The sequence below is a fragment of the Anneissia japonica genome, unplaced genomic scaffold (assembly GCF_011630105.1).
Source record: "Anneissia japonica isolate Jap-2015-1 unplaced genomic scaffold, ASM1163010v1 scaffold16662_len1167910_cov178, whole genome shotgun sequence".
Taxonomy (NCBI): domain Eukaryota; kingdom Metazoa; phylum Echinodermata; class Crinoidea; order Comatulida; family Comatulidae; genus Anneissia; species Anneissia japonica.
In genome coordinates, this window is record NW_022732216.1 from 331,820 (window position 1) to 344,163 (window position 12,344).

Consider the following 12,344-nt stretch of genomic DNA (forward strand, 5'->3'; position numbering starts at 1 on the left):
TCTAGATATTAATTAAAAAATCTGTATTTCATTAACCGTTTCAGAGTTTTTTTATCAAATCAGTTGTACAACATATTCATTTTTTTTCCCTCCGGAGTCTGACTTTAAATTAAGTTGACTGTACAAGATTACATTTTATTAGAGATGTTATATATTCAAATAGTAGGGAGAGTCTTTATAAAAATGGTTTAAGTGTGTATTGGGAAAATTTAAAATATGGATCATCATTAGGTGTTCTGCCTGAAGGCAGGTCCCTCAAAAAGTTCTATTCCAGTATTCTAGGTCTTCTGCATCCCCTTAACTCTTTGTAACTCTTTCCATTCCGGATATCATCAAGCAGCAATTTAAACGCCACCTTATGCTTAATAATACTTGTGTATATAGTGAAAATGTAATATTATGACAAATTTTCGATTTCCATTGTAAAGAATATTTAAATTCATGAGCAAGTAGATCTTAAATGCTATCCACATTACTTTTCGAAACAAATTAAACTGATCAGCGTTGATCATTTGATTCATTTTTATGGGTTTCATTCTTCACAAGGACATACCGGTACTGTATTTGGTGTATTACAACTTGTTTTTGCAATGGTTGAGTAATTCATTGAATGTTACTGCTCCATTCGGCTAGGCACGCTTCCTTCCTGAGTTAGGCAGCCCGTCACTATCTCGTGAAATACTCTTTCCATTGCACTCACAGGCGTTCACTTTTTAATCATTTTGATTTAATTATTTGTACATTTCCATTGTGTTTTTTGAAGTTTTGTTGTAATTTGGATGCACCACTAAAGAATTGAATGTTTCCAATAAAGTTCGAAGTTCAAAGAGTCGGATAAATTACACTGCAGATTTCGAAACATATTTAGACGTTTTTAAATAGGTGGTAATAAACAAAACTTAATTACAATGCAGATTGATATATCATATTAATTTATGTGGTTTATTTATGTTGATTAACTATCTGGTGCGGTTAATTTAATTTTAATTAAGTATTTCTTGCTGTTAATTTGCCTTTTTATTTTTATTTTATAAGTATGTACTTACATATGTACTGTATGTGTGTATACTTACGTGTCTATGTGTGTGTACGCGCGTGTGTATGTGTATGTATATGTACGTGCATGCACCATACCATACACATATACCTCATTGGTTAAGTTAATTCTTTTCCTGAGAATCGCTACCATGTATTTACAAATTGCGTTCTACTTGTAAGTAGCAGGGAGATTGTTTCCATATTCTCCCTAATCATTTTGCTTTTTTCTGTTGTTTTGATCGTGCTGGTTTTAATACGGTAATTTTGATTGTTATGGTTTTATTATGGAAGCACCATTGATGTGATGTGTGCCGCTGTTAAAAAAGCGTTTTTTCCAAATAAATATTATTAATATTATTATTATTATTATTATTATGCAGAATTAAATATTCTTACTTTTCAGTTTACTAAATCCCTCTCAACTCCAGGGTGCCTCTACGTACAGAATGAGTAAAACTATAAAGGGTATATTGTCAATAACAATATACAAAATATAAAAATCGCTAAAAACAAAACGACATGTGTATACAGTGGAAAAAATGGTTTCAAAGAAATTATTCTTAAGTAAACAAATTAAATTCTTGTTTTGTAAATAATTTATATTGGTTCCGCGCACCCAAGTAATGGACGAATTTCGTTCTTTCGTGTGAATCAATAATCACAGGTATTAATGTAGCTTCCTTTAGGGAATAATCGCGAATAATGGATTCTAGTTTCTGTTATCAGTTGTAGCAGGGTCACCACGCACAGTTTAACAGCATGACTCCTAGATATATATAACATATCTTAAAATACATGTAAAATGGGGTACCTACATAATACATTAACATTAACTCTATCAGAGTTTGCATTTGGTTCATCGTCAAATATGCGGACCTCACATTCATACGATCCAGTATCTTCTCGCGTTGTGTTCGTTATCGCAATGGTTCCGTATTCATCAATGCTCACCTTTTCTATGTATTTTATAAACACCTGACTAAATCCGTTAAAGTATGTTGCTATAACATAAGTTGTACCATTAACCAGTTGTGTCCACTTAAAGTATACATTACCATCTGATGTTGAAAGAGACCTGGTATAGTTTACCATTAACAATGTTGTCTGGTATTCGGTAACGTACGTGTTGGGTTTTACATACACTGTTACTTCCACTGCAAAAGAACTATTGAGAAGAACTGGAAAAAAAATCAATTCATCAATTAGGTCTCTTTCCAAACTCTACTACATTAACAAATTAATCAAATGTTAGATTAGAGGCACATATCAGTGATAAACAATGTACAAGAAAAATAAATAAACGCAAACAACTAACTGATCGTAAATTGAATAATACAATTTAAATCGTATCAAGTTTAGCCCTAGCCTTCAAACTATGCTTGACACGATTACAGGGGCGAATTTAGGGGCGGGGGGCCGGCCCGGCCCCCCTTTTTGGGAGGTAAAAAAAGAAAAAGAAAAGAAAAAGAAAAGAAAAAAAAAAGAAAAAGAACCAAATGATAGCCCAGAACGCCTCAAATGTTATTTTCGGGCGTCTAGAACACACAAATTTTGACCCCCTACGACAGTGTTGTCTCGATCGGCCCAACTTTCGGCCCCCCTTCCGGGCCCCCCCCCCTTTTAGACATTTCTGGATCTGCCCCTGATAACAGCAAATATTTTATTTCCGGTGCTATACGCATCAAACCTAATGAATATGGATACAGTATTCTATGATTTTCAAAAGCTCCTTGGTACGACCTAGTTTCACGTTTGTTCACATTGTTTGAGCGTTTCAGTCAGTTTCGTTGCAGCGTTCGTATGAAAGGATGTGCCTGGGGGTTAGATCTGCCAGAGGGTTAGACTTATATATTGTATATGTACGTGTTATCACTGCGGAAGGGCACAGGTGTGCTCGAAATATTAAAAATTTGTTTATTTCTCTACTATATCAAACTATTACCTTCTTCTTCTTCCAATATTGTACAGACCACCAGCAATGGTGTATTACGTACATTGTGTGCATACTGGGTGCAGAATTGTGCAGGCGCATTAACGACAATTTTTATTTTTATATTTGCTTTTTAATTTTTTTTAAATTTTATTTTATTATTTTTTTTAGCTTCTTGTATGTATAGGTTAGTGTCGGAGGTTCATGCTTGAGGACCTCAAACTGTTCTTGAAGCAGTTTAGCGATGCGCTGTACACTAATTGTTGGGGCAGTCGATTCCACAAACGGATGGTGTCAGGGAAGAAGTAGCGCTGGTACATAGATGTCCTTGCGAAGGGGATGACATACATTTGTGTGTGGCCTCTAAGTTGCACACCAGCAGGAATTAGGTGGGTAAGTGGGATATCTACAAGGTTGTTTACAATGCAATACATCATCTCAGCTTTGGCAAAGTCTGCTTTTGTCTACTTTGTGTTTATACGTGTCTACTTTGTGCATTCGTATTTTATATACTACCAAGTCATATGTGGAACGTACACGGCATATATATATATATATATATATATATATCTAGATGTGTATAAGAGACAGGTATATGTACGTGCATGCACCATACCATACACATATACCTCATTGGTTAAGTTAATTCTTTTCCTGAGAATCGCTACCATGTATTATATTACATAGGCCTATATATACACATATATATATATATACATATAAATACATAATATATATATTTTATATATATATATATATATATATATATGCAGACACATAGATTGAGCACTGTTCCCTGGAATTAGCTAACTATACATACCTATCATAATGCATACGATAGAGATTATCATGGTACTTCACGGTAGTCTGTGAAAGCTGAAAATATATGTTTCAAATGCTTAACCTTAAATTTCTCCTGCTAGAATATTCCTAAGTTGAAGAGGACTGGTTTGTCTACAAAATACTACTAGAGTTTATATTACAGTAGTAATAATTATAATATGATGCTCACCTTTCAATTTCGATGTTATTGTATTCTTCTAATCGTCTAAACAAACGCCTCTTTTAACCATTAAAAATACTGCTTAACGAATCAATTGGTCTCTACATTTTGGAAATCACCTAATATAAGTAAATAAAAACCTTCAGAATTTCTTCTTGTTCACAGTCTCACAATCGCATTTTATGTTTAAAATTAATCAAATTGATGGGGGGTGGCTATCGGTTCCCCGCTATCTCAGTGCTCGCTAATATTTTCATGATTTGGCTCAACAAATTTAAAGATTGTAAAGTATGGTTTTACCAACGTTATGTAGATGATAGTTTGTTTATTTAATTCAGAACATGATGCTAACTTGTGATTCAATTTTTTTTAAATTGACGTCAGAACATTCACTGTGGAAAAGGAGGTGGAGGACACGCTTCCCTTCCTTGAGGTGTTCCTATCAAAATCCGAGAATAAACTATTCACACACATCAATATTTCGGAAAAAACACCTTTTCCCGCAGTTTTTGTTTTAATTCTTACAATGGTCAATGGTCATGAACTTATATAACGCCTTCCACAGAAAAAAAAAAAAAAAAAAAAAAAAAACAGCTTTTAAACCACAAGGAACAAAAACAGCAAAAAATATTTAATTATTTAATGAACTGATGGGAACGCGAAGGAGGAGGGGGAGGGGTGAAGGTGCACACCCCCGATTTGGGATAAGCTACGCCATCACTGCCGTGTACACGCAGGTACCTCCGCGTCAGTTTGATTGCCTCCGGTAGCTTCCACTAGGATAAGTACACGCCTCGTCTAAAGTGCACTGCTAAGTTGGTGGCGCTACCTCAAGTAAGTAGGTGCGACTTTTCAGAGTTGAAAAAACCTTAACTACTGAAATGAAATAATAAATAAATTAAGCTGACCATGATTGCCCTCCACTGTGACAGAACATACAAAATCAGTAGTAGTTGGCCTGGGTTTCATGTAGATATTAGACATTTGATTGCCACCAAAAAAAAAAAAAAAAAAAAAAAAAATATATATATATATATATATATAAATCTTCTAGTTGGTCTTCGTTCTGGCCTACAAATTTACTTGCGGAAGCGTAGGCCTAACGCCTAATTCGCATATCGGCAAAACTGGTCGTCATTTATAAACACACCTAAAGGTACATTTAACAACGGAATAAAAAAATTGCATCTTTTTTATAAGCTCTTAACTATTTCTCACAAATGTAAGGTTATGCAACCAGGGCTGTTTCAAAATAATACCATAAAGCCTAAAGCCACGAATTGAAGCCCAGTGGACTTAATCTCGAAATGAAGCCATCTCAAATTGAAGCCCCCTCTTTAGTTTGCAAAATTAGCCTCGATAAGAAGCCCATGGGCTTCTCTTCAAGATAGCATAGGCTTCTATTCGAGTACAAACACTATACATGAATTTCAAAAAAACAAAATAGGGCCTAAATTAAAAACAAGCTTGGTTTATACAGTTGTTTAGGTAATTTAATGCCATTTAAATGCTCTTCATGATACAGATTGATGTTACAGTAGCCTTATTTATTGTTGTATAGTAAAAATTCACAAAATTTACAGCATTCATTTTGAAAAGAATCCCCCCCCCCCACCTTACCTCTTTACTTTGCAAAAGTAGCCTCGAAAAGAAGCCCATCTCGAAATAAAGCCCATCTCAAAAAGAAGCCAATTCAAAGTTCGCAAAAATAAAGAAGATGCCCAGGGCTTCATTCCGAGGTTTTACGGTATGTTCTGCCAATAATTTTATTAACGGAAATCAAAGAAGCGCTGCATAGGTCTACAAACAGTTGGAGCCGTCCTCCCTTAATACACAATTACAACATGTAAATGTAACTCTTTCGTTCTAATCCATTTACTCACCTTAATTCATGCCTAAATTTCCTTTTCTGTTTCGTTCAATTCATTTAATTATTTTCCGCCTGCCATTTGTTTTTATTTATTTATTCATCTCTACACTGAGGATGGCAGTTGCCTGCAAAAACTTGTTTGTGTCGAGTTTTTAAATGAAATAGTTAGTTAGGTCTATCCCTGTCTCTTATACACATCTTATCTTCTCGCGTTGTGTTCGTTATCGCAATGGTTCCGTTTTCATCAATGCTCACCTTTTCTATGTATTTTATAAACACCTGACTAAATCCGTTAAAGTATGTTGCTATAACATAAGTTGTACCATTAACCAGTTGTGTCCACTTAAAGTATACATTACCATCTGATGTTGAAAGAGACCTGGTATAGTTTACCATTAACAATGTTGTCTGGTATTCGGTAACGTACGTGTATGTTCAAATAACAGCCAGGTCAAGGTAAACCTATTTATATAGTTATATCAAAGTATGGAATCGCAAGGTTCTTCTAATTTTGTATGCACAAAATGAAACGAAAAACATAGTACGGTACAGTACTACTACTTAGCGGCGCTGTACGTATAATTAACAAGTTTAAACAAGCGTTCTTTACACACGGCGCGCATTCAATATAAATTGTGAATACAGTACATTGAATAATAACAATCAAATCAATCAAATTATGCATAAATCGGAGTATTTTTGGAGAGGGAGGGGGGTGGCCTGAGAAATCGGGTGAAAATTACATTCAATCGGTAGAACTGGAGATTTATTTAAATATCGGGTGACACCCGACAGAATCGGGTTTAGTTGGCAGTTCTGCAGTATGCCTGAAGAAACATGTACAGCTCAAATGTAATATGTAATGTATAAAACAAAATTTATATCTTGCTTTAAACTTAGTTTGTCACTTTATTGTTTTAAATGTTTTTCTTCCTTAGCTAATGTAACATTTTATGTTATTTTTGAAGACTTTTAAATACAATTTTAAGTGTTTTTGTTGTTAAAAAATGATCATTCGTAATGACATCATCGCCGCAAATTGGGTTTGTAAAATTGAGAGTTCGTATAAATGGGAGGTTCGTACAGGGTAATTGGGAGACGTTACAGTAGTTCCTCTTGAGAGGCAGACCTCTTTCCATTTCAACAGTAGTACTTTACTGTAGGCCTGTGTTTTCTTCTGCGATGTCTCAGGTTATTCCGTGCACATGCATTTGACTTGTACAGTAAACAGATTAAAAAATTTCTGTTATCAAGCCTAGTCCTACTTACAGTACCTACTAAGTATTCTTCCAACATTTCGCATGGTTCCTGACAAATGAAAATCTTGGGAGGTCAAAGTTATTACAACCAACAACTCCCTGTTACAACTTGGAATACTGTAAATGCTCGAATAAGTGTCGCTCTCTAATAAGCGCTGCTCTCAAAAAAACGCTACACCAAAGAGCCGCGATGCTTATTCAAGCGTTTATGTACTAAAATTGTTTTGAAACAGTTTCTGAGTTATTGTTATTTCTGTTACTACTGTAAAGCTGCTTCTTCATGTATCTATTAAATTAGATCCATGTTCCACAGACTGTTATGTTCATGAGGATATTAAAATGAAGGACCATAAAGTGTGTAATATATGCAAATTTGTACCAAGTGTGTAAAATTAAACTCAATGACAAAATTTGCTGGTAATTTTCTTTAACCGCAAAAATCCAGATTGTTGATTGAATATCCTGTTACGAGCAGTAAGTAACTAAAGATGTACAAAAATGGGATATTATGGGATAGAGTTTTCAATTCAAGATAGATATTGCATCAGAAACATGGACCTTTTCGCTAAGCCATGTGTCATGGATATTGTTTGCTAATATCCCACAAAATAATAGCATAAATGTACAGTAAATACTGTATACATATGCATTTTTGTGGGACAATATGTAATTGTACTAATGTAGAACATACAGTACAGTGTATTCCTGGCCTTATTGGTCAGTTGTTGAGTTAAACTCTTGGTTGACACTCCAGAAAGTTGAGGTATTATCAATTTGGAATTTTAAAAAAATAAGTGAAAATTCTAAAGTTATAGCAATTTTAAAAAATAGGCTCCCAGCGGGAGTGCGTGTCTATTGCTAAATTTAATAGAAACGGTGATGTCGAAAGTGATTTATGAAATAATACTATTATTAATAATAGTTTTTGTTGCAACTCCAAAACCACCGAGTTAGGGTAGAAAAAACAACGGGAAAAACCAGAAGCAAAACAGTCTCGACCTGAGTTCAACTGTAGACCCGTTTAACCGCTTCTACTCGATTTCGGAACTGTGCGCCTGATAGATATTGACGAATTGGTTAGCAGTGCATCGTACCACACATGACCGAGTTTACGGGTAGCACTGTAGAGTACTAGTAAAATCACGCCATATCACACATTAGAATGTGACATAATGTCAACTTTACACTTCTGGATTCTTACTTCACACTTTCGTGAATGTCAACTCACGCTCACAATGTCAACTTTACGCTTCCGGATTGACCAGGATAGCAAAGTGTCTACTGCCTGAGGGCAGTAGACACAAAAAGAATAGATGCTTTTTGAAGATTTTATTTTAAATGGTTCTTTTTTATATTAGTAGTTACTGTAGTTTCTCGAGTACACAATAAGCCCACCTCCTACTGTACTCTGTAAACTGTAAAAAAAGAAAGTAATTAAAAATTAAATTCTTGCCCAGCCACGGGAGATTATACATGTATGGCTGGAGCTTGTCCCCAATTATTTCAAGTACCTAAACATGATAGTGCTTTGCAGGTACCATACTTTTAAAACTGTTTTTGTCGTTTGAGGTGCATCTCTAGATTGAGTATGCAATAGAAATCGACAACAATTATACACTCTACCATTTTCACCAAATTTGAAATGAAACTTTGTCAAACTGGCAATTACTGTACCAATGGGGGAAATACAGAGGCCTGGACATTTTGCTCTACGTAATTACTGTACCAGTCTTTGTCTGTGCTGTGGCCTACTGTAGGCTAAACAAAATGCCAAAACAAAAAAATAGGGGCGCATAAAACTTGCAGTTGTTTTTGATTGTAGATCTAATCAAAAGAAGATGTGTCTGGAAAAAATAAAAGAAATTTTTGAAAAACAAGGTGCTCTGTCTGGATGTCCCCCAGTGAATAGTTGATGCGTTGGTGGCGCTGTTTTACAGTAGACCCGATAAAATGATGTACAGTATTACAATAAAAACTTGTATTATCATTATTGACAATAAAAGATACAATAAGATACAGTATAATGAAAGATACAATTGAATTTTTCACCTAAATTTATCTATCAGCCTACTGTGTATTCCAGATTCAAATCTGACAGTTATTGTTTACTGCACAATACTATTCATTGATTACTATGTCATCTCTAATGCAACATTTTTCGTGGGAAAAGGTCTAAAGTTTTTTTTAATTTTTCTGTATGTTTAACTATGCTTTGTTTCGTTTGATCCATAGAGTGGCACTCCATTATGGGAGGATTTTATCAGCAAAACAGCGAAATTACACACTCAATACAAGTAAGTTAATAGTTAAAGGTCTTTAAAATTTATTTAAAACGAGTGTTTTGTCACTGGAATCAATTCAAATGATCAATGAAGATAAGTAATAATTAGGCTAATCTATCTTACCTACAATGAAAAGGTTCACCTACTACAATTAATCTGATTAATTGCAAGGTTTTCTTAGTGGTTTGGTAATACTGTAATTTAAGTATTTAATTCTTTCCTTTTCATATTATTGATGCTGATTGCTAACTGGATTAAAATGTGTTTATCCTTTTATAATGAATTACTACTATAATGATAAGGTCCGCAGATTTGTCCTGGATGAAGGCCGTACCCTAAAGTATACATTGTAGTATCATCGCATGGCATAAATAAGTCTATTTACCTGGTCAGTCTACTACGAAAAATACTGCTTATATTTACTGTAGCTCCAGGTTTGAGTTAGTATTTCCCAAAAAATCTATTCTCTGGACCAAACAGAGCTGACATTACATTAAATACAATGTATCTTATGGACTAGAGGTACATATTAGTTGGTCCCTCAACAGCTAGAGTACATTTTCTTTAAAATATATGATAGCTATAATTAAACTTACAAACTAATAAATATTAATTGAAACTATTCCAATTAATAAATTATTTTCATACCATACATGTATGCAAACCACAAGCCTCATATTCATGATATTGAAAAGTAATTTACAATGAATAACTTAAAACAAACTTATGAACTAAACAATTCATATGATTACATTATTTATAAACTATTTTTTTTTTTTGTAGGGCTACAATTTTAGTGATGACAGCTTGGCTTGAATCATTCCAAAAAATCGCAGACTCTGCGACTAATTCTAGAGGTATGTACTGTACAACAACTATTTCAGATAGAAGCTATCCTATTTAATACTAGAAATTGCAAATTGCAAGTGAAGTGCTGCGAAGTACAACTGCATAAAATGTTCTTCGAACAAAATTATTTATGCGAGTCAAGTGAAAATAGTGAATAATAAAAATATAACAAATAATATGAGCACGACCCATTGTCTATATTAGAACAGCGTTGGTACCGTGTACAATAGTGTTTTGCTGCAGTGACATCTCTCTGCTGGCGACTCGCTGCTGCTGGCGATGACTAGCTGCTGGCGAATCGATCTGCGCATTTGTATAAAATGGTATTTATTTCCGAAAACACTATGCCAGTCTACAACAAGCGTCGCCTAAATGTAATTAGCACGTAGAAATAGGGTAGTAAATAAGTTTAACTGGGTTCGTACAGTAAATAATATTGGCCTCAAAATATTGTGGCTGAGACATGAGCCGATTAAACATAGAAATAGGAAACCTAGAAATATAGTAAAAACACTGAATAGTACTCAAGCGTCGCGACATGCCGACGTTGGTCAAGTAGGTTAGTCTACAAACGTCGCCTAAAGTAATTGATTTTACCCGGCAGAACGAAAGAAGGAAACTCCGCTTTTCAGTTCTTAGGCGATTGTTTTTTGACAAACAATGACCTTTCAGAGGTCAAATTGCTGTCAAGAATATGAATTGGCTGCTTCGCAGCAGTTAAGATTTCAGATTTTGAAATATTAAAGCAAGTCAACAATAGGACCATTAGTTGCCTTTAAACCAAGCGCTCACTGCCCGCGTCATTGGCGGACACAATTCTACAGAGAACGCCATGACACCGGCGCAATAGATTGTTTTAATGATGAACTGCAACCGACAATCAGTAGAAGACGTCACCTCACCTGGGACTCGCTTTGAGTGGAGTGGGATTCAACGGTCATACGACCGCCGTTCGGCACAGTAAATGCTTGGCTTTACTGACCCTCACCAGACACCCATAAGTAGTGGTCAGATATCTATACACATTCATCAAATTAGATTAATTCATTATCCCATTACATATACTGTCTGAGGGTGTTAAATTGATTAATTGTAATATGATACTTGGACCTCCATTCTCTATCTGCTCACACAATGACAAAACAGGTATAGGCTACAGCAGGGCCTACGGTATGGTGTTTCTTATACTACATACAATTGTACAGTGTGTGCTATATATTAGAAATTCTACAAAGTATAACCACTATATTTCTATTGGAATACTGTATACCACAGTTAGATTATTAATCAGCATTTTATTCTAATTTTCCTTCGTTTCTGTTCTGTTGTCTTTTTGTTTACTTGTTTCCTCTCTCTATCTTGCTTGGTTCTGGCACCTTGTCCTGTACACAGTGCTATGGAGACTACATCACTTTTATAGCCATATTAAATTTTATTACTGATCTAACACTATCTAATTAGCACAAATCTACCATAAGCAAAATTTGTTTTTTGCATTAAGTTATTATACATTCATTAAGTAATATAATTAAAATGCCAATTGGATTATTACTTGTAAGGTGAAGGTAGAAAAGGAATGAAGAACTTTGAGATGAAAAACTTGAGTTCATCATAGCGAAACAACCAAGTCTGTCACTGCAAAGTTTTGTAGGAAGATTCAAGTATCTTATTAATTTGCTTTCTGTCTCAAATACCTTCAAACCAATCCCACTCCAGTTTGCATTAAAAGGAGGTTTATTGATAACAATGAGACCTATAAAGAAGCTGATAATCTTATAATATATCAATCAATCAGGTAATATAGCTATACGTGGCAAGTTTGTTTACTGCTACAAGTACAGTAAGGCAGCTTTATGATGTATAATGCTACAAGCTACAAATTCAACCTGTTCAACCCTTTGTTGTTAATCCAGATACAATGCCACATTTCTCCTTCATTAATTCCTTTTACCACCAGAGGAAATGAAACGTTGATTTACCTCACATGCCCAAACCCTTTTTTTTCAAAAAATTGAAAGCAGTGCATGCTTTAGTAGGAATTTGCTATGCAGAACTACAGTATTCGCAATGAATGTTATTTTAGGTGGAAGAAATTGAGTTTTAATAGGCTACA

The 12,344-nt window shown here is 34.6% G+C and overlaps 1 protein-coding gene across 1 annotated transcript in view; it reads right to left on the reverse strand.

Annotated features, from left to right (window-relative positions):
• LOC117115616 (vascular endothelial growth factor receptor 2-like) overlaps positions 1-2,104 on the reverse strand; it is a 3,864-nt gene extending 1,760 nt beyond the window's left edge. Inside the window, exon 1 of the mRNA XM_033259481.1 lies at positions 2,094-2,104. The gene's annotated coding sequence lies outside the window, so the exon portion shown is untranslated. The remainder of the gene's footprint in view (positions 1-2,093) is intronic.
• Between the last annotated feature and the right edge of the window lie 10,240 nt (positions 2,105-12,344).